This window comes from Salmo salar, chromosome 10, assembly GCF_965601325.2.
Source record: "Salmo salar chromosome 10, fSalSal1, whole genome shotgun sequence".
Lineage (NCBI taxonomy): Eukaryota > Metazoa > Chordata > Actinopteri > Salmoniformes > Salmonidae > Salmo > Salmo salar.
In genome coordinates, this window is record NC_138300.1 from 47,241,352 (window position 1) to 47,267,500 (window position 26,149).

General features: G+C 49.1%; 1 protein-coding gene across 4 annotated transcripts in view; it reads left to right on the forward strand.

The window, feature by feature from the left end:
- The window catches only part of kank4 (KN motif and ankyrin repeat domains 4), a 160,162-nt gene that overhangs the window by 49,963 nt on the left and 84,050 nt on the right, over positions 1-26,149 (forward strand). For 2 of the 4 annotated variants that reach the window (XM_045687830.2, XM_045687829.2), the window contains exon 2: positions 19,510-19,659. The exons of 1 other annotated variant lie outside the window; for it this stretch is intronic. The gene's annotated coding sequence lies outside the window, so the exon portion shown is untranslated. The remainder of the gene's footprint in view (positions 1-19,509; positions 19,660-26,149) is intronic. One more of the 4 variants, XM_045687831.2, reaches the window with a different exon arrangement.

The window sequence follows — 26,149 nt, forward strand, 5'->3', positions numbered from 1 at the left end:
CACCTCTGATGTCACGGTTCGTTGATTGTTTACTTGTTTTGTTTGGAAGTTCGCTCTAAATAAAGATGTGGAACTTTAGTCACGCTGCGCCTTGGTCCGTCTCTCCACACAGCCATGACATATGGTGTCTTTGCTAGCTACAATAGTTAAGAATATAATAATATGTATATATGTCACTTGTATCCAAAGCGACTTACAGTCACGTGTGCGTACATTTTACTTGTGGATGGACCCGGGAATCAAACACACAACCCTGACAATGCAAGCGCCCTGCTCTAACGACTGAGCCACACAGGACCCCCTACTGAGCCACACAGGACCCCCAACTGAGCCTTACAGATTACAGAAGTCCTACATGTTGCTCTTGAAATCTGGTTAAACATGGTTTTTGATCATAGAAAACAACATCTATAACCATATTCAACTTTTCAAATATTTTTGACAGCTTGACAACCTCGTCAGTCACTTTGTAAATTTCATCCCATCTGCCTGGAAAGGCTCTTTAATATATTGAGAAAATGCATGCTATAACTAAACATTTTTTTGTGCTGTCAAAAGCAGCAGCTCATTTGTCAGGCTAGCTGGCACACTACAGATTAATGTGTCGTATTTATACATTGGCCTCCACTCTAGCCAGGCCGTTCAGGCCTTCATTCCATCAGTGCTTACTGCACTATTACCAAACAGACACCCCAGTGTGCTTACTGCACTATTACCAAACAGACACCCCAGTGTGCTTACTGCACTATTACCAAACAGACACCCCAGTGTGTTACTGCACTATTACCAAACAGACACCCCAGTGTGCTTACTGCACTATTACTAAACAGAAACCCCAGTGTGCTTACTGCACTATTACCAAACAGACACCCCAGTGTGCTTACTGCACTATTACCAAACAGACACCCCAGTGTGCTTACTGCACTATTACCAAACAGACACCCCAGTGTGCTTACTGCACTATTACCAAACAGACACCCCAGTGTGCTTACTGCACTATTACCAAACAGACACCCCAGTGGGCTTACTGCACTATTACTAAACAGAAACCCCAGTGTGCTTACTGCACTATTACCAAACAGACACCCCAGTGTGCTTACTGCACTATTACCAAACAGACACCCCAGTGTGCTTACTGCACTATTACCAAACAGACACCCCAGTGTGCTTACTGCACTATTACCAAACAGACACCCCAGTGGGCTTACTGCACTATTACTAAACAGAAACCCCAGTGTGCTTACTGCACTATTACCAAACAGACACCCCAGTGTGCTTACTGCACTATTACCAAACAGACACCCCAGTGTGCTTACTGCACTATTACCAAACAGACACCCCAGTGTGCTTACTGCACTATTACCAAACAGACACCCCAGTGTGCTTACTGCACTATTACCAAACAGACACCCCAGTGTGCTTACTGCACTATTACCAAACAGACACCCCAGTGTGCTTACTGCACTATTACCAAACAGACACCTTTGTCACGTCCTGACCAGTATAAGGGTTATTTGTTATTGTAGTTTGGTCAGGACGTGGCAGAGGGTATTTTGTTTATGTGGTTCGGGGTGGTGTTTTATGTAGTATGGTGTTTCATTTATTATTTCCGGTGTTTTTGGGGTTATGTTCTAGGTTTGTATTTCTATGTGGTCTCTAGTCTTTTGTAGTTCTTTGTCTAGTTTATTGGGGTTGGACTCTCAATTGGAGGCAGGTGTTTTCTAGTTGCCTCTGATTGAGAGTCCTATATATGGGTATGTGTTTGGTTAAGTGTTTGTGGGAGATTGTTTCTTGTTTTGCATGTGTGAGCCTGACAAGACTGTTTTGTTGTTCGTTCGTTCTTTGTTTGTTATTTTGGTGTTCTCTTGGTTTAAAATAAATACAAGATGAGCATCCACATTCCTGCTGCGTTTTGGTCCTCCATTCCCGACGACAACCGTTACAACCCTAGTGTTCTTACTGCACTATTACCAAACAGACACCCCAGTGGGCTTACTGCACTATTACCAAACAGAAACCCCAGTGTGCTTACTGCACTATTACCAAACAGACACCCCAGTGGGCTTACTGCACTATTACCAAACAGAAACCCTAGTGTGCTTACTGCACTATTACCAAACAGAAACCCTAGTGTGCTTACTGCACTATTACCAAACAGAAACCCTAGTGTGCTTACTGCACTATTACCAAACAGAAACCCCAGTGTGCTTACTGCACTATTACCAAACAGACACCCTAATGCTATTACTACGTGATGGATTACTGCCACTAGCAAAAGAGTGGAGACTTTTCTTTTTTCCTCAGAGAAACTTTTTATTTTTCTTCCTACCATATATTACATTTTTCACTTCAGCAGCACGATGCGATGTGATACAGAACAAACCGTCTGTTAATTTCAGATCAATTTGGCTGAGGGCGAGTCGGAAAAATTGATAGTTAAAAACTAGAACATCAAAGCCATGGCAGAGATAGTGCTTCATCAAAGCCATGGCAGAGATAGTACTTCTCAGTGGGAAAGACTGTGTTGTGAACAAGATGGCGTCGATAGACATGGCCACCTTGTTTCAAGCTCTTAGGCAAGTTTTTTAAATGTTATTTCTCACATTATTAGCCCAGAACCTTCTTTGCATTATTATATATGGCCGGAAAGATATTTCGGATATCAGAGAGGCATTTCAACCAGGAATATAACTTTCCTGAATTAGATCCTTTGTTCGTACCTTCCAAGGCGATTAAACTTATCCCAGAGGTTGCTCCAAGACTCAGGAGGCATGCACAACATTCACCACTTCCTTCAATATGTTCAGTGCCTGGACAGTAAAGTTGACTAGCTCAGGAATAGGATCTACTTCCAGAGAGACATCAGGGACTGTAACACTCTGTTTCACAGAATCTTGGCTCTCTCCAGATATACTGTCCCCGTCCATATAGCCAGCGGCTAGGAATAAAGAACTCTCCGGGAGGAAGAAAGGCGGAGGTGTATGTTTTGTGATTAACTACTCATGGTGTGATTGTGGTAACGTACAGGAACTCAAGTCCTTTTGTTCACCCAACATAGAATACCTCACAATCAAATGCCGACCGCATTACCTCCCATGAGTATATTCTTTGGTTATCGTCACAGCTGTGTATATCCAAATCAAGCCGATACCACAACGGCTCTCAAGGAACTACACTGGACTATGTGCAAACTGGAAACGGCATATTCTGAGGCTACATTTATTATAGCTGGGGACTTTAATAAGGCAAATCTGAGAAAAACGCTACCGAAGTTCTATCAACACATTGCCTGCAGTACTCGTGCTTCAAATACTCTCAACCATTGTTACTCTCCCTTCCGGAATGTTAACAAGGCCCTTTCCTGACCTCGCTTCGGCAAATCAAATAATGACTCCGTTTTGCTCCTCCCTTTCTATAGGCAGAAACTCAAACAGGAAGTACCTGTGTTAAGGTATATTCAATGCTGGTCTAACCAATCGGAATCCATGCTTCAAGACTGTTTTGATCAAGCGGACTGGGACATGTTCCGGGTTGCCTCAGAGAATAACATTGACGTATACACTGACACGGTGACTGAGTTCATCAGGAAGTGTATAGGGGATGTTGTTCCCACTGTGACGAATAAAACCTATCCAAACCAGAAACCGTGGATAGAAGGCAGCATTCACGCAAAACTGAAAGTGCGAACCACCGCATTTATCCACGGCAAGGTGACTGGGAATATCAAATACAAATAGTCCAGTTATGCCCTCTGTACGGCAATCAAACAAGCTAAGCGTCAGTATAGAGACAAAGTAGAGTCGCAATTCAATGGCTCAGACACGGGACGTATGTGGCAGAGACTCCAGACAATAACAGATTATAAAGGGAAAACCAGCCACGTCGCGGACACCGACGTCTTGCTCCAGGACAAGCTAAACACTTTCTTTGCCCACTTTGAGGATAACACAGTGACACTGGCCGCTCCCAAGGACTGTGAACTCTCGTTCTCCGTGGCCGACATGAGTAAGACATTTAAGTGTGTCACCCTGTAGCACTCACTTCTGTCATCATGAAGTGCTTTGAGAGGTTAGTTAAGGATCATACCACCTCTACCTTACCCGACACCCTAAACCTACTGCAATTTGCATACCGCCCCAATAGATCCACTAATGATGCAATCGCCATCGCACTGCACACTGCCCTATCCCATTTGGACAAGAGGAAAACCTATGTAAGAATGCAGTTTATTTCAATACAGCTCAGCCTTCAACACCCTAGTATCCTCCAAGCTCATCATAAAGCTCAGGCCCTTGGTCTGAACCCAACCCTGTGCAACTGGATCCTGGACTTCCTGATGGGCCACCCTCAGGTGTTGAAGGTAGGAAACAACACCTTCACTACGCTGTACCTCAACACAGGGGCCCCACAAGGGTGCGTGCTCAGCCCCCTCCTGTACTCCCTGTTCACCCATGACTGCGTGGCCAGGCATGCCTCCAACTCAATCATTTACATTTACGGCATTTAGCAGACGCTCTTATCCAGAGCGACTTACAAATTGGTGCATTCACCTTCAGATATCCAGTGGAACAACCACTTTACAATAGTACATCTATATTTTTTTTGGGGGGGGGGGGTTAGAAGGATAACTATATCCTATCCCAGGTATTCCTTAAAGAGGTGGGGTTTCAGGTGTCTACGGAAGGTGGTGATTGACTCCGCTGTCCTGGCGTCGTGAGGGAGCTTGTTCCACCATTGGGGTGCCAGAGCAGCGAACAGTTTTGACTGGGCTGAGTGGGAACTGTGCTTCCGCAGAGGTAGGGGGGCCAGCAGGCCAGAGGTGGATGAACGCAGTGCCCTTGTTTGGCTGTAGGGCCTGATCAGAGCCTGAAGGTACGGAGGTGCCGTCCCCCTCACAGCTCCATAGGCAAGCACCATGGTCTTGTAGCAGATGCGAGCTTCAACTGGAAGCCAGTGGAGTGTGCGGAGGAGCGGGGTGACGTGAGAGAACTTCGGAAGGTTGAACACCAGACGGGCTGCGGCGTTCTGGATGAGTTGTAGGGGTTTAATGGCACAGGCAGAGAGCCCCGCCAACAGGGAGTTGCAGTAATCCAGACGGGAGATGACAAGTGCCTGGATTAGGACCTGCGCCGCTTCCCGTGTAAGGCAGGGTCGTACTCTGCGAATGTTGTATAGCATGAACCTACAGGATCGGGTCACCGCCTTGATGTTAGCGGAGAACGACAGGGTGTTGTCCAGGGTCACGACGAGGCTCTTAGCACTCTGGGAGGAGGACACAATGGAGTTGTCCACCGTGATGGCGAGATCATGGAAAGGGCAGTCCTTCCCCGGGAGGAAGAGCAGCTCCGTCTTGCCGAGGTTCAGCTTGAGGTGGTGATCCGTCATCCACACTGATATGTCTGCCAGACATGCAGAGAAGCGATTCGCCACCTGGTTATCAGAAGGGGGAAAGGAGAAGATTAATTGTGTGTCGTCTGCGTAGCAATGATAGGAGAGACCATGTGAGGATATGACAGAGCCAAGTGACTTGGTGTATAGCGAGAATAGGAGAGGGCCTAGAACTGAGCCCTGGGGGACACCAGTGGTGAGAGCACGTGGTGCGGAGACGGATTCTCACCACGCATCCTGGTAGGAGCGACCTGTCAGGTAGGATGCAATCCAAGAGTGAGCCGCGCCGGAGATACCCAACTCGGAGAGGGTGGAGAGAAGGATTTGATGGTTCACAGTATCAAAGGCAGCAGATAGGTCTAGAAGGATGAGAGCAGAGGAGAGAGAGTTAGCTTTAGCAGTGCCGAGAGCCTCCGTGACACAGAGAAGAGCAGTCTCAGTTGAATGACCAGCCTTGAAACCTGACTGATTTGGATCGAGAAGGTCATTCTGAGAGAGATAGCAGGAGAGCTGGCCAAGGACGGCACGTTCAAGAGTTTTGGAGAGAAAAGAAAGAAGGGATACTGGTCTGTAGTTGTTGACATCGGAGGGATCGAGTGTAGGTTTTTTCAGAAGGGGTGCAACTCTCGCTCTCTTGAAGACGGATGGGACGTAGCCAGCGGTCAAGGATGAGTTGATGAGCGAAGTGAGGTAAGGGAGAAGGTCTCCGGAAATGGTCTGGAGAAGAGAGGAGGGGATAGGGTCAAGCGGGCAGGTTGTTGGGCGGCCGGCCGTCACAAGACGCAAGATTTCATCTGGAGAGAGAGGGGAGAAAGAGGTCAAAGCATAGGGTAGGGCAGTGTGAGCAGGACCAGCGGTGTCGTTTGACTTAACAAACGAGGATCGGATGTCGTCGACCTTCTTTTCAAAATGGTTGACGAAGTCATCCACAGAGAGGGAGGAGGGGGGAGGGGGAGGAGGATTCGGGAGGGAGGAGAAGGTGGCAAAGAGCTTCCTAGGGTTAGAGGCAGATGCTTGGAAGTTAGAGTGGTAGAAAGTGGCTTTAGCAGCAGAAACAGAGGAGGAAAATGTAGAGAGGAGGGAGTGAAAAGATGCCAGGTCCGCAGGGAGGCTAGTTTTCCTCCATTTCCGCTCGGCTGCCCGGAGCCCTGTTCTGTGAGCTCGCAATGAGTCGTCAAGCCACGGAGCAGGAGGGGAGGACCGAGCCGGTCGGGAGGATAGGGGACATAGAGAGTCAAAGGATGCAAAAAGGGAGGAGAGGAGGGTTGAGGAGGCAGAATCAGGAGATTGGTTTGAGAAGGATTGAGCAGAGGGAAGAGATGATAGGATGGAAGAGGAGAGAGTAGCAGGAGTGAGAGAGCGAAGGTTGCGACGGCGCAATACCATCTGAGTAGGGGCAGAGTGAGTAGTTTTGGAGGAGAGCGAGAGGGAAAAGGATACAAGGTAGTGATCGGAGACTTGGAGGGGAGTTGCAGTGAGATTAGTAGAAGAACAGCATCTAGTGAAGATGAGGTCAAGCGTATTGCCTGCCTTGTGAGTAGGGGGGGATGGTGAGAGGGTGAGGTCAAAAGAGGAGAGGAGTGGAAAGAAGGAGGCAGAGAGAAATGAGTCAAAGGTAGGCGTAGGGAGGTTAAAGTCACCCTGAACTGTGAGGGGTGAGCCATCCTCAGGAAAGGAACTTATCAAGGCGTCAAGCTCATTGAACAATCATCAAGTTTGCAGACGACACAACAGTGGTAGGCCTGATTAGCAACAATGACGAGACAGCCTACAGGGAGGAGGTGATGGCCCTGGCAGAGTGGTGCCAGGAAAATAACCTCTCCCTCAACGTCAACAAATTGAAGGAGCTGATCGTGGACTTCAGGAGACAGCAGAGGGAGCACGCCTCCATCTACATTGATAGGGCCGCAGTGGTGAAGGAGAAAAACTTCAAGATTCTCGACGTACACATCACTGACAATCTGAAATGGTCCACCCACACATAAATTCGGCTTGGCCCATAAGACCCTCACAAACGTTTACAGATGCACCATTGAGAGCATCCTGTCAGGCTGTATCACCACCTGGTACGGCAACTGCAACGTCCGCAACCGCAGAGCTCTCCAGAGGCTGGTGCAGTCAGCCCAACGCATCACTGTCATAAAGGCAAAGGGTGGCTACTTTGAAGAATCTCAAATATAAAATATATTTTGATTTGTTTACACTTTTTTTAGTTCTTACATGATTCCATATGTGTTATTTCATAGTTTACATGTCTTCACTATTATTATACAATGTAGAATAGTAAAAATAAAGAAAAACCCTTGAATGAGTAGGTGTGTCCAGATTTTTGACTGGTACTGTATATATTTTTTTTATACTCTGGACTCCAACAATGCTCGTCCTAATATTTAACATTTTCTTAAATCCATTCTTTTACTTTTAGATTTGTGTATTGTTGTGAATTGTTAGATACTACTGCACTGTTGGAACTAGGAACACAAGCATTTCGCTACACCCACAATAACATCTGCTAAATATGTGTATGCGACCAATAATATTTGATTTGATTTGTTGCCAAACACATTATATTCTACTCATTAATGAAGAAGAGAGGAGAGGGGAGGAGGGGAGGAGAGGGGAGGAGGGGCAGAAGAGAGGAGAGGGGAGGTGGAGAGGAGATGGGAGGAGGGGCGGAAGAGAGGAGAGGAGGGGAGGGGAGGAAGAGAGGAGAGGGGAGGAGGGGCGGAAGAGAGGAGATGGGAGGGAGAGGGAGTGAGAGTGAGAGGTTTGAGGAAATGGGGTATAAGTTATTAGTTTCATGTTTTATAGCCAAAATAATATACTGATACACAGTGTATAATGTAGTGAGGCATAATGCTATGAACTCCCCATAGGCTTGTTAGTCCCAGTGTTGTCATCTCAGCTTTATAACATCACAGCTCAATCTTTATATTCACTCATTAATGAGGAAGGGGGGAGACGGGAGAGAGAGGAGGAGAGCGGAGAGGGGATGGAGAGGAGAGAGGGGGAAGAGGAGAAAGGGGGAAGAGGGGAGAGGATAGAAGGGGAGTGGGGAGAGAGGAGAGGGGAGAGAGAGGAGAGGGAAGAAGAAAAGAGAAGTGAGGAGAGGAGAGGGAGAGGAGAGGAGAGAGGGGGAAGAGGGGAGAGGATAGGTGGGGAGAGGGGAGAGAAGAGAGTGGAGAGAAGATGGGGAGAGAGGAGAGGGAAGAGAGGAGAGGGAGGAGAGAGGATAGAGGAGAGAGGGGAAGAGGGGAGAGTAGAGAAGGGGAGAGAAGAGGGGAGAGAAGAAGGTTTGGAGAGAGGATAGGGGAGAGAGGAGAGAGGGGAAGAGGGGAGAGTAGAGAAGGGGAGAGTAGAGAAGGGGAGAGAAGAAGGGGTGGAGAGGATAGGGGAGAGGGAAGAGAGAAGAGGGTGGTAAGGGTGAGAGATTTGGGGTATAACTCATTGTTTTCATAAATGACATCTGTTTCATGCTGATACACTAGTAAATAGTATGAAGCAGAATGTTTTGAACCGATAAACTCACCAGCCTAATTTGTACTCTAGCTAACTGTCCTAGCTAACTATCCTAGCTAACTATCCTAGCTAACTATCCCAGCTAACTATCTTAACTAACTATCCAAGCTAACTATCCTAACTGCATTGTGAGTTGGTTGTATTGGGCTTTGCTTCTGTCCACACTTTTTAATTTCGGCATTCCTTCTGGTTTTCTAGTGTTTGTGCACTTGCACTTAAACGTGTGTGTGTGTGTGTGTGTGTGTGTGTGTGTGTGTGTGTGTGTGTGTGACAGAGAGTCTGATCACAGATTGATGATGTGTTTAGTGGAGTGTTCTTCACCAGATAGAGCGTATGTTATTCTATATTAAAGATGCCCCCTGGGATCTTAAGCACAACAAATTCGTAACATATCACATAAAATGGATGAAATAGTACACAATTGGATGACGTAGTACACAAAAAATGGGACCACCTTTGGGTTGTGAGCATCACTTTCAAAACTACAGGCTGAAGACTGCTTCTTTAATATATTAATTTCACTATGCCTCTTGATAGTTTCACATCCTTTGTCTTCCCTTGTGAATATCTTAGTTTGACTGTAAACATTTGTACTGTATGAATTTGTATGGCTGCGTTTTTCCCTGTACTTTTTCCATAAATGAGTTCACAGTGGTGTATGCTTTTCTCTTAGTACATGCTCCTTTGAGTATGAATGTGTGTGTATGTTAATAGGAGTTAATGTGTGTGTCTCACACACTCTCCTAAGATCTATTTCTAATGTACATACCTCCAGTGTTACGGTACAAGTATTGCACTTTTGATGTAGCCTCATTTTGACCAGCTAATAGCCTAACCACCGATCAAGCAACAATATGGACTTAACGCTCAAATCCTGTTGCTGCAGGACTATTTTGCTGCAACAATACAGGTCAAATTAAGATCCTACATCTGTAACAGCCTCTTGAAGTTAGATTCCATATGTTATAGCGGTGGAGGGCTGGGAGGCTCAGGGTGGGAAAAGAAACAGAATCTAATGAGCAGTACAGATCACTGCATAAATTACCAGCCGTTGTCTCAGGCATTAGCTCTGGCCCTAAGTTAAATATTTGTCTTGACTCCAAAAGTACCGGAGCCTGTGAGAAGTTTTCTTTAACAGGAAAACAATTTCCCTCATACTGAAGTCTGTCTGAACGTAATGGTTGCGTCCCAAATGGCACCCTATTCCCTATGTAGTGCACTACTTTTGACCAGGCTCTGGTTAAAAGTAGTGTACTATGATATAGAGATTAGAGTGCCGTTTGGACACAGACACAATCCTTTGGCCTTTTGTCCAGAGAGGATGGTTGTAATGCCAACACTGTTTACCCCCACTGCAGCACATGTTATTGTAGAAATAGTTGTTTCTCTGTGGAGCTGAGAGATAAAGAGAGAGGGGAGAGTTAGAGGGGGATATTTGAGAGAGGGGAGAGTTAGAGGGGGATATTTGAGAGAGGGGAGAGTTAGAGGGGGATATTTGAGAGAGGGGAGAGTTAGAGGGGGATATTTGAGAGAGTGGAGTAAGAGGGGGTTATTTGAGAGGGGGGAGTTAGATGGGGTTATTTGAGAGAGGGGAGTTAGAGGGGGGTATTTGAGAGAGGGAGTTAGAGGGGGATATTTGAGAGAGGGAGTTAGAGGGGGTTATTTTAGAGAGTGGGATATCTGAGAAAGTGTACTTAGAGGGGGTTATTTGAGAGAGGGGAGTTAGAGGGGGGTATTTGAGAGAGGGAGTTAGAGGGGGATATTTGAGAGAGGGAGTTAGAGGGGGTTATTTTAGAGAGTGGGATATCTGAGAAAGTGTACTTAGAGGGGGTTATTTGAGAGAGGGGAGTTAGAGGGGGTTATTTGAGAGAGTGGAGTTAGAGGGGTTATTTGAGAGAGTGGAGTTAGAGGGGGTATTTGAGAGAGTGGGATATCTGAGAAAGTGTACTTAGAGGGGGTTATTTGAGAGAGGGGAGTTAGAGGGGGTTATTTGAGAGAGGGGAGTTAGAGGGGGTTATTTGAGAGAGTGGAGTTAGAGGGGGTATTTGAGAGAGTGGAGTTAGAGGGGGTATTTGAGAGAGTGGAGTTAGAGGGGGTATTTGAGAGAGGGGAGTTAGAGGGGGTATTTGAGAGAGTGGAGTTAGAGGGGTTATTTGAGAGAGTGGAGTTAGAGGGGGTATTTGAGAGAGTGGAGTTAGAGGGGGTATTTGAGAGAGGGGAGTTAGAGGGGGTATTTGAGAGAGTGGAGTTAGAGGGGTTATTTGAGAGAGGGGAGTTAGAGGGGGTATTTGAGAGAGGGGAGTTAGAGGGGGTATTTGAGAGAGTGGAGTTAGAGGGGGTATTTGAGAGAGGGGAGTTAGAGGGGGTATTTGAGAGAGGGGAGTTAGAGGGGGACATTTGAGAGAGGGGAGTTAGAGGGGGTTATTTGAGAGAGGGGAGTTAGAGGGGGACATTTGAGAGAGGGGAGTTAGAGGGGGTTATTTGAGAGAGGGGAGTTAGAGGGGGACATTTGAGAGAGGGGAGTTAGAGGGGGTATTTGAGAGAGGGGAGTTAGAGGGGTTATTTGAGAGAGGGGAGTTAGAGGGGGGTATTTGAGAGAGTGGAGTTAGAGGGGTTATTTGAGAGAGGGGAGTTAGAGGGGGTATTTGAGAGAGTGGAGTTAGAGGGGGTATTTGAGAGAGGGAGTTAGAGGGGGTTATTTGAGAGAGTGGAGTTAGAGGGGGTATTTGAGAGAGGGGAGTTAGAGGGGGTATTTGAGAGAGTGGAGTTAGAGGGGTTATTTGAGAGAGTGGAGTTAGAGGGGTTATTTGAGAGAGTGGAGTTAGAGGGGTTATTTGAGAGAGTGGAGTTAGAGGGGGTATTTGAGAGAGGGGAGTTAGAGGGGGTATTTGAGAGAGTGGAGTTAGAGGGGTTATTTGAGAGAGTGGAGTTAGAGGGGTTATTTGAGAGAGTGGAGTTAGAGGGGGTATTTGAGAGAGGGGAGTTAGAGGGGGTATTTGAGAGAGTGGAGTTAGAGGGGTTATTTGAGAGAGGGGAGTTAGAGGGGGTATTTGAGAGAGGGGAGTTAGAGGGGGTATTTGAGAGAGGGAGTTAGAGGGGGTTATTGGAGAGAGGCGCGTTAGAGGGGATTATTTGAAAGAGGGGAGAAAGAGGGGAGATAGAGGGGGTTAGCTGAAGAAAAGAACCATCCATGATTTACTTCAGGAATAGATACTATCTGAATACATCTTGGGTCATCATCATCATCATGATTTCAGGCTCCGGTTAGAATGTGAGTAATAATAATGTAACATAATATGCTGCAGCTTCCGTTGATCCCTGTCTGTCCCAGATCAGTGTGTATTGGTGGGGAACAACACAACCCTCCCACTCAGACATATGGTAGCTGACAAACTGACAGACCATCATCTCTAGGGGAGCCTCAGTCAAACCAAACCACAGTCCTCCCTATGAATGTGACTGTGACTGACTCACACAAGTCCATAGGGGATGGGATGGCTGTTGGCCAACTTCTCTCCTCTCTCTGATTCTGTTCTTCAGTATGTGTTATGCTATGCTTTCTACTCTCCTTCCGTCTCTCTTTTCCTCTATCTCCTTCCCTCTCTCTCCTTCCCTCTCTGCTTCCCTCTCTCCTTCCCTCTCTCCTATCCTTCCTCTCTCTTTCCCCCTCTCCTTTCCTCTCTCTTCTTCCCACTATCTCCTTTCCTTTCTCCTTTCCTCTCGCCTTTCATCTCTCTCCTTCCCTCTCTTTTTCCCCCTCTTTCCTCCCCTCTCTCATTTCCTCTCTCTCCTTCCCTATTTCCTTTCCTTTCATTCCTTTCCTCTCTCTCTCCTTTCCTCTCTCCTTCCGTCTCTCCTTTCCTCTCTCTCCTTCCCTCTATCTCCTTCCCTCTCTCCTTTCCTCTCTCTCCTTTCCTCTCTCCTTCCCTCTCTCCTTCCTACTCTTTTCCTCTCTCCTTCTCTCTCTCCTTTCCTCTCCTTCTCTTTTTCCTTTCCTCTCTCTCCTCCCCTCTCTCCTTCCCTCTCCCCTTTCCTCTCTCTCCTTCCCTCTCTCCTTTCCTCTCTCTCCTTCCCTCTCTCCTTTCCTCCCTCTCTCCTCCCCTCTCCTTTCCCCGCTCTCCTTTCCTCTCTCTCCTTCCCTCTCTCCTTCCTCTCTCCTTCCCTCTTCTGCCTCCTTTCTATCCTCCATTTCTTTCCTTGGATTGAGTCATCTTCTCTCCTCTTTCTCTCCTCCTCTCTCCTCTTTTCCTCCTCTTCGTGTCATGACATTCGGCCTGACACTTCTCCCTGTGGAATAAATCACACCTAAACAACCAGCCGTGGTCAACTTTATCTTCCCAGCTTGCCCGCCGCCCAAGCCCCATTCCTCATGCCTGTCCAATATCCTGTGCTGTTCTTTTTGTTTATATTTAGCGTACTCTCTGAGCATTAAGAGGGCGTGGATCAGGGGCCTGACTACAAATCGATGGAGGAGGAGAAGTTTGGAGAGGCAGGAGGAGAGGCTGGTGAGGCAGGGTAGATAGGCTGGAGTGGCTAGAGGGGTAGGAGAGTCCGGCGCTGAGGAATATGGGCTACCAGATGTCCACTGAAGTGACTGCAGTCCAGACCTTATCCACCGACATAGCCTCAGGCTTTGAGAAACAAAAAGGGATACTCTCCTCTCCCCTCCTCCCCTCTCCTCTTCTCTCCTATCTCCTCCCCACTCCTCTTCCCTCCTCCCCTCTCCTCTCCTCTCCCCTCCTCCCCTCCCCTCTTCTCTCCTATCCCCTCTCCTCCCCTCCTCCCCCTTCTCCTGTCCTCTCCTCTCCTATCTCCCCTCCTCCCCTCTCCTCTTCTCTCCTATCTCCTCCCCACTCCTCTCCCCTCCTCCCCTCTCCTCTTCTCTCCTATCTCCTCCCCTCTCCTCTCCCCTCCTTCCCTCGTCCTCTTCTCTCCTATCTCCTCCCCACTCCTCTCCAATCCTCCCCACTCCTCTCCTCTCCTATCTCCCTTCCTCCCCTCTCCTATCCCCTCCTCTCCACTCCTCTCCCCATCTCCCCTCCCCTCCTCCTCTTATCTCCCCTCCTCCTCTATCCCCTCCTCCCCACTCCTCTCCCCTCCTATCTCTTCCCCTCTCCTCTCCCCTCCTCCCCTCTCCTATCTCCTCCCCACTCCTCTCCTCTCCTATCTCCCTTCCTCCCCTCTCCTATCCCCTCCTCCCCACTCCGCTCCCCACCTCCCCTCCCCTCTCCTCTTATCTTCCCTCCTCCTCTATCCCCTCCTCCCCACTCCTCTCCCCACCTCCCCTCTCCTCCTATCTCCCCTCCTCCTCCCTCTCCTCTCCTATCCTCTCCTCCCTACTCCTCTCCCCACCTCCCCTCTCCTCTCCTATCCCCTCCTCCCCACTCCTCTCCCCTCTCCTCTCCTATCCCCTCCTCCCCACTCCTCTCCCCTCTCCTCTCCTATCCCCTCCTCCCCTCTCCTCTCCCCTCCTCCCCACCTCCCCACCTCCCCTCTCCTCCTATCTCCCCTCCTCTCCTCTCCCCTCCTCCCCTCTCCTCTCCCCACCTCCCCTTTCCTCCTATCTCCCCTCCTCCCCTCTCCTCTCCTCTCCTCTCCTATCCCCTCCTCCCCACTCCTCTCCCCTCTCCTCTCCTATCCCCTCCTCCCCACTCCTCTCCCTCTCCTCTCCTATCCCTCCTCCCCTCTCCTCTCCCCTCCTCCCCACTCCTCTCCCCACCTCCCCTCTCCTCCTATCTCCCCTCCCCTCCTCCCCTCCCCTCTCCTCTCCTCTCCCCTCCTCCCCACTCCTCTCCCCTCTCCTCTCCTATCCCTCCTCCCTCTCCTCTCCCCTCCTCCCCACTCCTCTCCCCACCTGCCCTCTCCTCCATCTCCCTCCTCTCCTCTCCTCTCCTCTCCCTCCTCCCCACTCCTCTCCCCACCTCCCCTCTCCTCCTATCTCCCCTCCCCTCCTCCCCTCCCCTCTCCTCTCCTCTCCCCTCCTCCCCACTCCTCTCCCCTCTCCTCTCCTATCCCCTCCTCCCCTCTCCTCTCCCCTCCTCCCCACTCCTCTCCCCACCTCCCCTCTCCTCCTATCTCCCCTCCTCTCCTCTCCCCTCCTCTCCTCTCCTCTCCCCTCCTCCCCACTCCTCTCCCCTCTCCTCTCCTATCCCCTCCTCCCCTCTCCTCTCCCCTCCTCCCCACTCCTCTCCCCACCTCCCCTCTCCTCCTATCTCCCCTCCTCTCCTCTCCTCTCCCCTCCTCCCCACTCCTCTCCCCACCTCCCCTCTCCTCCTATCTCCCCTCCCCTCCCCTCTCCTCTCCTCTCCCCTCCTCCCCACTCCTCTCCCCTCTCCTATCCTATCCCCTCCCCTCCTCCCCTCTCCTCTCCCCTCCTCCCCACTCCTCTCCCCACCTCCACTCTCCTCCTATCTCCCCTCCTCTCCTCTCCCCTCCTCCCCTCTCCTCTCCCCACCTCCCCTCTCCTCCTATCTCTCCTCCTCCCCTCTCCTCTCCTCGCCCTATCCCCTCCTCCCCACTCCTCTCCCCTCTCCTCTCCTATCTCCTCCTCCCCACTCCTCTCCCCTCTCCTCTCCTATCCCCTCCTCCCCTCTCCTCTCCCCTCCTCCCCACTCCTCTCCCCACCTCCCCTCTCCTCCTATCTCCCCTCCTCTCCTCTCCTCTCCCCTCCTCCCCACTCCTCTCCCCACCTCCCCTCTCCTCCTATCTCCCCTCCTCTCCTCTCCTCTCCCCTCCTCCCCACTCCTCTCCCCACCTCCCCTCTCCTCCTATCTCCCTCCCCTCCTCCCCTCCCCTCCCCTCTCCTCTCCTCTCCCCTCCTCCCCACTCCTCTCCCCACCTCCCCTCTCCTCCTATCTCCCCTCCTCTCCTCTCCTCTCCCCTCCTCCCCACTCCTCTCCCCTCTCCTCTCCTATCTCTTCTCTCCTCAGTGTGGCTCTAGGACTAACAGTTCATAGGCTACATTCTTCTGGTTACAAAGAGATGAATTTGTACCAAGACTAAACTCCCAAAACATTCCTAAAATGAACAGTTTATTTACTCAACGGGCTATTTTTATTGTTATCAACAATTAGGCAAATCCCCCGAGTCCTTCTCAATGTGGTCGAGTTTAAAAGCAGGGCTTTTCTTCTGTTTGTGTGCATTACAACGTTTTAGTAGTTTTTTGTGGAAAAAATCATTATGCAAACACAAAGCTAGGACTCCCTTTGGGCAGATAAAGGTTGTTCTATTTCCTGTTAACAAAAGACACTGCTACAGTAAGGCAGTGAGAGCTGGCCTGACCGCAACCCACGTGGTTCTGTAACGCAACACCAATCCTACTATGACAGATGCAGATTTCTGTCAAATTGTAAAATGTGAGCAGCGAGCAGGCATTTGAAATAAGATTACATAATTAATGAAATGAATCAAATTATTGTACATCTTCCTGATTGGTTATGTAACTAGAGATCCCTGGGAAATGTTTTCAGATTCTTGACCCTCAGTTACTTCCTGCCCACGCGAGTCAGAGAGAGACAAGCTTCCCCTCCCTACCCCATGGCAGGAGACAGAGGTCCAGGATGTCAGGTTAGCAATGTACCGTTAACAATATTGTGTAGAGTACTGTATGCTGAAAAGATGGCCCATTTGTTGAGCTTTTTATTTACTGAGGCTAAATGCTTTAGTCAGGGTCACAGGTTCTAGTGTCATCTTGATATGACAATGGGCTTCAGGATACAGCCCCACTCCTCTCCCAGTGCAGGCTAAGCTGCTGCTCTCCTCCACTGACCTGTGGATCTGCTGGCCATTGGTTTGACAGACAACAGGAGGGGGAGACAGACAACAGGAGGGGGAGACAGACAACAGGAGGGGGAGACAGACAACAGGAGGGGGGATACAGTCAACAGGAGGGGGAGACAGACAACAGGAGGGGGGAGACAGACAACAGGAGGGGGGATACAGTCAACAGGAGGGGGAGACAGACAACAGGAGGGGGGATACAGTCAACAGGAGGGGGGAGACAGACAACAGGAGGGGGGATACAGTCAACAGGAGGGGGAGACAGACAACAGGAGGGGGAGACAGACAACATGAGGAGGGAAACAGAGAGAGTCATTTGGGAGGTCACAGAAGGCTAGTTTGTGTGTGTCATGTTCGAATACCTGTCAGTCATGGGTCAACAAGGATAACTCTTTCTCTGCCCCTACCCTCCCGCTCTCTCTTTCTCTCTTTCTCACTCTCTCTTTCACGCTTTCTCCCTCCCTCCCTCCCTCCTCCCTCCTCCCTCCCTCCCTCCCTCCCTCCCTCCCTCCCTCCTCCCTCCCTCCCTCCCTCCCTCCCTCCCTATAGTTCAGTGTTTCCATTAGCCTGTGTGTCTCAGGAGCAGTGTAGCTCAAAGGCATCGTCACAACGTAAACAGTCCTTTCCCTCCGCCGGCCTTATCAGCTCTTCACACTCTGCCCTTCCTCAGGATGTCTGTCCTGACAGGGCCCGACACAATCACACCCACCTCACCACTCCAGACAGGGAGTGAGAGCTGGTCTGACACACCCCCTGAGAGCTGGTCTGACACACCCCCTGAGAGCTGGTCTGACACCGCCCCTGAGAGCTGGTCTGACACTCCCCCTGAGAGCTGGTCTGACACACCCCCTGAGAGCTGGTCTGACACACCCCCTGAGAGCTGGTCTGACACCCCCTGAGAGCTGGTCTGACACACCCCCTGAGAGCTGGTCTGACACACCCCCCTGAGAGCTGGTCTGACACCCCGCCCTGAGAGCTGGTCTGACACACCCCCTGAGAGCTGGTCTGACACACCCCCTGAGAGCTGGTCTGACACACCCCCTGAGAGCTGGTCTGACACCCCCCCTTGAGAGCTGGTCTGACACACCCCCTGAGAGCTGGTCTGACACACCCCCTGAGAGCTGGTCTAACACACCCCCCTGAGAGCTGGTCTGACACACCCCCTGAGAGCTGGTCTGATACACCCCCTGAGAGCTGGTCTGACACCCCCCCTGAGAGCTGGTCTGATATGTGGATATGGATATATGACAAACCCCGGCCAGATCACTAAATCAAACAGGAACCAGGGAAATTAATCTCTGTGAGTGTGTGTCCCTCTCAGGGGGGTTGTGTGTCCCACTCTGTGAGTGTGTGTGTCCCTCTCTGAGAGTGTGTGTGTCCCTCTCTGTGAGTGTGTGTCCCTCTCTGTGAGTGTGTGTGTCCCTCTCTGTGAGTGTGTATCCCTCTCTGTGAGTGTGTGTGTCCCTCTGTGAGTGTGTGTATCCCTCTCTGTGAGTGTGTGTCCCTCTCAGTGAGTGTGTCCCTCTCTGTGAGTGTGTGTGTCCCTCTCTGTGAGTGTGTGTGTCCCTCTGTGAGTGTGTGTATCCCTCTGTGAGTGTGTGTATCCCTCTCTGTGAGTGTGTGTCCCTCTCTGTGAGTGTGTGTCCCTCTCTGAGAGTGTGTCCCTCTCTGAGAGTGGGTGTCCCTCTCTGAGAGTGGGTGTCCCTATCTGTGAGTGTGTGTGTCCCTCTATGAGTGTGTGTATCCCTCTCTGTGAGTGTGTGTCCCTCTCTGAGAGTGGGTGTCCCTCTCTGAGAGTGGGTGTCCCTCTCTGTGAGTGTGTGCATCTCTGTGAGTGTGTGTCCCTATCTGAGAGTGAGTGTCCCTCTCTGAGAGTGTGTGTGTCCCTCTCAGGGGGTGTGCAGACTTTGTAATAAAGTGGCTTGGTAATAGTGCCAAAGTCTCTGGGGTCTGCTCCAGTCCCGCCTGAAGAATTAATGCAGGGGGAGATAAGAGATAGAGCTGTTTAAACTGTGTGTGTGTGTGTGTGTGTGTGTGTGTGTGTGTGTGTGTGTGTGTGTGTGTGTGTGTGTGTGTGTGTGTGTGTGTGTGTGTGTGTGTGTGTGTGTGTGTGTGTGTGTGTGTGTGTGTTAGAGCTGTGTTTGATGGATGGTGTTTAAACATTGACTCTTTGCCCTATCTACACTCATGATTGGACTGGTGAGTGTTGGGAGTTCAACACAGGGGTGGCTATATTTCCCAGGACCGGATAGAGAGAGGACGTGGAGATGGTGGGTGTGTGTGGACAGCAGACAGCCTTGTGTTGAGGTCACTTTACAGGGAGAGATGGCTAGAAGGAGAGAGATACATTCCTTCATAGCAGAGCAGCTCTTAGAACACACACACACACACACACACACACACACACACACACACACACACACACACACACACACACACACACACACACACACACACACTGTGGCAGTGTTGTTTGGCTTGTGTGTTTCTAGGTACTATTCTTTGTTGGTCTCATTTTTCTGGGCTCAGAAGGTGACCAATCATAGAGCTCATTGATGTAGCGGGTGACCAATCATAGAGCTCATTGCTGTAGGTAGGGAGAGGGTGATCAATCATAGAGCTCATTGCTGTAGGTAGGGAGAGGGTGACCAATCATAGAGCCAATACACAGAGCAACTGCCTGACTATCGCTTCCTCTCTTCTCTTCTCTTCTCTTCTCTTCTCTTCTCTTCTCTTCTCTTCTCTTCTCTTCTCTTCTCTTCTCTTCTCTTCTCTTCTCTTCTCTTCTCTTCTCTTCTCTTCTCTTCTCTTCTCTTCTCTCAGCACCAATCTCCTTTCTTTTCCTCCCTTCTCTGTTTTTGGTGCTGGATTGAAGTTGAGAGGGAGGGAAGGCGGCAGTAGCGCGTGCAGACGGCGGAGAGGAAAGGACGAAAGGAAGAGGGGAATAGAGGAGAAGAGCTGGCTGCACAGCAGGTGAGAGGAATCCCCTCTCTCTCTCTGACTCATCATCCTCTTTTTTCTCCTCTCCTCTCTGTGACTCTCCTCCGTTTATCTCTGTTTCCATCTGTTTTCTGTCTCTCTCCTTTTGTCGCCCTGTCTATTTTCTCTCTTTACGCTCCTCTCTATTTACGCTGTCAGCCTCCCTTTTTCCTTCCCTCCCATCTTTCTTTACCCTCTTCATTCCTCCCCCCTCTCCTCTCCTCTCCTCTCCTCTCCTCTCCTCTCCTCTCCTCTCCTCTCCTCTCCTCTCCTCTCCTCTCCTCTCCTCTCTTCTCCCCCATCTCGTCTCTTCTCTCCCTCTCCTCTCCCCATCTCCTCTTCTCTCCCCCTCTCCTCTCTTTTCCCCCTCTCCTCTCCTCTCCTCTCCTCTCCTCTCCTCTCCTCTCCTCTCCTCTCCTCTCCTCTCCTCTCCTCTCCTCTCCTCTCCTCTCCTCTCCTCTCCTCTCCTCTCCTCTCCTCTCCTTTTCTCTCCTCTCCTCTCCTCTCCTCTCCTCTCCTCTCCTCTCCCCCTCTTCTCTCCCCTTCTCCTCTCTTCTCCCCTTCTTCTCTCTTCTCCTCCTCTCCCCCTCTTCTCCCCTCTCCCCCTCTCCTCTCCTCTTCCCCTCTCCTCTCATCTCCTCTCCTCTCCTCTCCTCTCCTCTCCTCTCCTCTCCTCTCCTCTCCTCTCCTCTCCTCTCCTCTCCTCTCCTCTCCTCTCCTCTCCTCTCCTCTCCCCCTCTCCTCTCCCTCTCTCTGCGGACTACATGGGGACATGATGCTCGGAGCAGTAGAGGTGAGAGATGTATGTGCCTCCTATGTTTTACGAGAGAGCATCTGCATGTGTGTGTCTGGTTTGCTGTGTATGGAGCCAGGCTGCTGTGTTAGCGGAGCGGTAACTCGTTCCAGTGTGTTTCTACTTCCCTTGTTAGCCGTTGCTGCTGCTGCATTGCAGGAGAAACAAGCAGACTCTGGGCTCATGTTCCACTAATACACATGGAGGGAAATGAACATTCAGTTGGTCTACCCTTACTGGAAACCAGCCAACTAATTTCCCTCTCTCTGTGTGTGTACGTATGTGAGTATGAGGGTGTGCACCTTTCTGTGTGTGCATATGTGTGTGTGCAGTGTCCGCCCACATGTGTGTGCATGTACGTGTAAGTGTGTGTGGGCAAACAGGGTTCTGTAGCTGTCACCGTAATAAGATCAATAGTGTGTACGGGATGTGCTGCTGTGCTGCTAGTACTGCTACTACTGCTGTTGGTACTGCTACTACTGCTACTACTGCTGCTAGTACTGCTACTACTGCTACTACTGCTGCTAGTACTGCTACTACTGCTACTACTGCTGCTAGTACTGCTACTACTGCTACTACTGCTACTACTGCTACTAGTATTGCTACTACTGCTACTACTGCTGCTAGTACTGCTACTACTGCTACTACTGCTGCTAGTACTGCTACTACTGCTGCTAGTATTGCTACTACTGCTACTACTGCTGCTAGTACTGCTACTACTGCTACTACTGCTGCTAGTACTGCTACTACTGCCGCTACTGCTGCTAGTACTGCTACTACTGCTACTACTGCTACTACTGCTGCTAGTATTGCTACTACTGCTACTACTGCTGCTAGTACTGCTACTACTGCTACTACTGCTGCTAGTACTGCTACTACTGCTGCTAGTATTGCTACTACTGCTACTACTGCTGCTAGTACTGCTACTACTGCTACTACTGCTGCTAGTACTGCTACTACTGCCACTTCTGCTGCTAGTGCTGCTACTACTGCTGCTAGTACTGCTACTACTGCTGCTAGTACTGCTACTACTGCTACTATTGCTGCTAGTACTGCTACTACTGCTGCTAGTACTGCTACTACTGCTGCTAGTACTGCTACTACTGCTACTACTGCTGCTAGTACTGCTACTACTGCTACTACTGCTGCTAGTACTGCTACTACTGCTACTACTGCTGCTACTACTGCTACTACTGCTGCTAGTACTGCTACTACTGCTACTACTGCTGCTAGTACTGCTACTACTGCTACTACTGCTGCTAGTACTGCTACTACTGCTACTACTGCTACTAGTACTGCTACTACTGCTACTACTGCTGCTAGTACTGCTACTACTGCTACTACTGCTGCTAGTACTGCTACTACTGCTGCTACTACTGCTACTACTGCTACTACTGCTGCTACTACTGCTACTACTGCTACTAATGCTGCTAGTACTGCTACTACTGCTGCTAGTACTGCAAATGGAATGCAATAGGTGGGAGGGTGCAGTGTGTGCAGTGTGTGTGCCTGTTGGAGCATATGTGCTTGTGTGTTTGTATGTGAGAGAGTGTGTGTCTGTTTTATTCTGCTAGTACATTTCCATGTGTGTGTTTGTATGAAATGCACATATGTGTGCATGTGTGCATTCGTATGTATGTTGTTTTTATGTGCAGAAGGGAGTGCAGGGGGATCTGATAGGAGATGACAGTGCTGTAATTGATCCAGTCCGATGTGACGTGTGCCCACCCTTTCCTCCTCTCCCTCCCTCCCTCCCTCCCTCCCTCCCTCCCTCCCTCCCTCCCTCCCTCCCTCCCTCCCTCCTCCCTCCCTCCCTCCTCCCTCCCTCCCTCCCTCCCTCCCTCCATCTATCCATCCATCCATCTCTCTCTCTCTCACTCTCTCCTCATCAGATCTCCCTTCTCTCTACACACAACTCAACTTCCTGTCATCTCTCCTGACAGCAGTCTCTTCCCTTCCCCCTCTTTACCTTTCCTCTCTTCCTCCCTGTTCCCTCGATCCATCCATATCCTTCCTTTGGCTTTGAAGGAAGCTAGATCTAACACAGTGACGATTTCACTCATAGGGATAGCCGCGCCGCCATGCTAATTAGCCTCTGATGGGTAGGGAGGCTGAGTGTTAGCCATCAGTCTAATGCTGCTAGGCTATGCTAGCCATGGTGCTGGGTGAATAAATAATTGATGTTCGTGTTGTTCCTTATCTCTAATGAAAGCGGGCAGCTAGTCTCATGCAGCACACACACACACACACACACACACACACACACACACACACACACACACACACACACACACACACACACACACACACACACACACACACACACACACACACACACACACACACACACACACACACACACACACACACACAAAGCCACTGAGATCTGGGGATGGAGGGCTCCATGAAGAGTGGAATGAGCTGAATGGATAGAGAGATAAGAAAACAGATGCACTGAGTAGGGCTGGACGGGTTACCAAATCACTGAGTAGGGCTGGACGGGTTACCAAATCACTGAGCAGGGCTGGACGGGTTATCAAATCACTGAGCAGGGCTGGACTGGGTTATCAAATCACTGAGCAGGGCTGGACGGGTTATCAAATCAAATCACTGAGCAGGGCTGGACTGGGTTATCAAATCTCTGAGCAGGGCTGGACTAAGTTATCAAATCAAATCACTGAGCAGGGCTGGACGGGTGGACGGGTAACATTAGTGACTAGATGTTCCAGAGTAACATTAGTGACTAGATGATCCAGAGTAACATTAGTGACTAGATGTTCCAGAGTAACATTAGTGACTAGATGTTCCAGAGTAACATTTGTGACTAGATGTTCCACAGTAACATTACTGACTAGATGTTCCAGAGTAACAAAAGTGACTAGATGTTCCAGAGTAACATTAATGACTAGATGTTCCAGAGTAACATTAATGACTAGATGATCCAGAGTAACATTAGTGACTAGATGTTCCAGAGTAACATTAGTGACTAGATGTTCCAGAGTAACATTAGTGACTAGATGTTCCAGAGTAACATTAGTGACTAGATGTAACATTAGTGACTAGATGTTCCAGAGTAACATTAGTGACTAGATGATCCAGAGTAACATTAGTGAGTAGATGATCCAGAGTAACATTAGTGACTAGATGTTCCAGAGTAACATTAGTGACTAGATGATCCAGAGTAACATTAGTGACTAAATGTTCCAGAGTAACATTAGTGACTAGATGATCCAGAGTGACATTATTGACTAGATGTTCCAGAGGAACATTAGTGACTAGATGTTCCAGAGTAACATTAATGACTAGATGTTCCAGAGTAACATTAATGACTAGATGTTCCAGAGTAACATTAATGACTAGATGTTCCAGAGGGACATTAGTGACTAGATGTTCCAGAGTGACATTATTGACTAGATGTTCCAGAGGAACATTAGTGACTAGATGTTCCAGAGTAACATTAATGACTAGATGTTCCAGAGTAACATTAGTGACTAGATGATCCAGAGTAACATTAGTGACTAGATGATCCAGAGTAACATTAGTGACTAGATGATCCAGAGTAACATTAGTGACTAGATGATCCAGAGTAACATTAGTGACTAAATGTTCCAGAGTAACATCAGTGACTAGATGATCCAGAGTAACATTAGTGACTAGATGTTCCAGAGTAACATTAGTGACTAGATGTTCCAGAGTAACATTTGTGACTAGATGTTCCAGAGTAACATTAGTGACTAGATGATCCAGAGTAACATTATTGACTAGATGTTCCAGAGTAACATTAGTGACTAGATGTTCCAGAGTAACATTATTGACTAGATGTTCCAGAGTAACATTAGTGACTAGATGTTCCAGAGTAACATTATTGACTAGATGTTCCAGAGTAACATTAGTGACTAGATGATCCAGAGTAACATTAGTGACTAGATGTTCCAGAGTAACATTATTGACTAGATGTTCCAGAGTAACATTAGTGACTAGATGTTCCAGAGTAACATTAGTGACTAGATGATCCAGAGTAACATTAGTGACTAGATGATCCAGAGGAACATTAGTGACTAGATGTTCCAGAGTAACATTAGTGACTAGATGATCCAGAGTAACATTAGTGACTAGATGTTCCAGAGTAACATTAGTGACTAGATGATCCAGAGTAACTTTATTGACTAGATGATCCAGAGTAACATTAGTGACTAGATGTTCCAGATTAACATTATTGACTTGATGTTCCAGAGTAACATTAGTGACTAAATGTTCCTCTGGTTGTGTTTATGTGTGAGTTTCTGTGCATGTGTGTATGTACTGTTGTGTGTGTGTTTGTGTGCGTGCCAGAATGTGTGTTTATTATGGTGACTAGCTATTTCCACTTTCTCAGGATTATGTGGAGGTAAACACAGATGGTGAGGGTGATGATAAAAGACGTTCTAGAGCTGGGCACCTGGTACCAACCAGTGAGAAACTCCCAGATGTTGTTTTGTTGTCTTGTTCAGCCATTCATTCTGCTGCCGAGTTAGGCTTGGTGAGCTGGTCACAGATCTAGAGGGACAGCTGCAGACCTTTCAGTGTGTGTTTGTGAGTGTGTGTGTGAGATATGATGGTGCAGTAGCCATCCCTTCCCACCTGTTGTATTCAGTCTCCCCTCTCCAAACTAATTTCCCTCTCTCCTCTCTGTATTAATATCATTCAATCTGCAGCACTCCACAGGAACTGGTAATGACCCATGACTTTCAATGAAGGCTCGGCCCCCTGTGGTTCACTGGGTCAGCTGGCGTAATATGAGACGTCTGTCAGTAGGAGGTTATTTACTGTAGCTGTTACTGTGATGTGATGCCCACGGCTTCCGGACAGGAGTTATTATAATGATTGTCAGTCTCCACCTCATCATCAGCCTCCGTTATGCTTTACTGGTTTAAATACATGGTGATGGAAATAGTGTATGTGTGTGTTTTATTGTCGTTATTGAAAAGAGGCTCACATGTGTGTTTGACTTTGAAACCACAGAATCAGACATAAACCTGTCAGGTTCTTGTGACCTTGTTAGTCTTCTTGGATAATGTATTTTCCGTATGAACTTTTGAGGTAATGGATGGGTCCTCCACTCTGGCCCAGTTTCCTCTGTGCCTGCCTGTAACCATGCTGAAGTGATGTTCTGGCCCAGTCTCCTCTGTGCCTGCCTGTAACCATGCTGAGGAGCTGGCCAGCCCGGCCGCCTGTCCTGCGAAGTGATGTTCTGCCCAGCCCGGCCTGCCGTCCTGCGGGTGCTGGCCCGCCCGTGCCTGCCTAACCATGCTGAAGTGATGTTCTGGCCCAGTTTCCTCTGTGCCTGCCTGTAACCATGCTGAAGTGATGTTCTGTCCCAGTTTCCTCTGTGCCTGCCTGTAACCATGCTGAAGTGATGTTCTGTCCCAGTTTCCTCTGTGCCTGCCTGTAACCATGCTTGAGTGATGTTCTACGTGTCACCCAGTAGTGATGGGCTGTACATCATGCCATACTGCCACAATGAAAGGCTCTGAGATTCCTCAAAATGAGGTTGGAACCACGTCAACTGGAGAGAGAGTCTCATTAAGAAACTTTCTTCCAGCTCTGCCCAGCCTCAGTTTCTCATCTTCCCTCGCTTTCTCTCGTTCTCTTTGCCCATCTCTCTCATTCTCTCTTTCTAATCCTCAGTCACTTTACTTCCTCTCCCTTTTC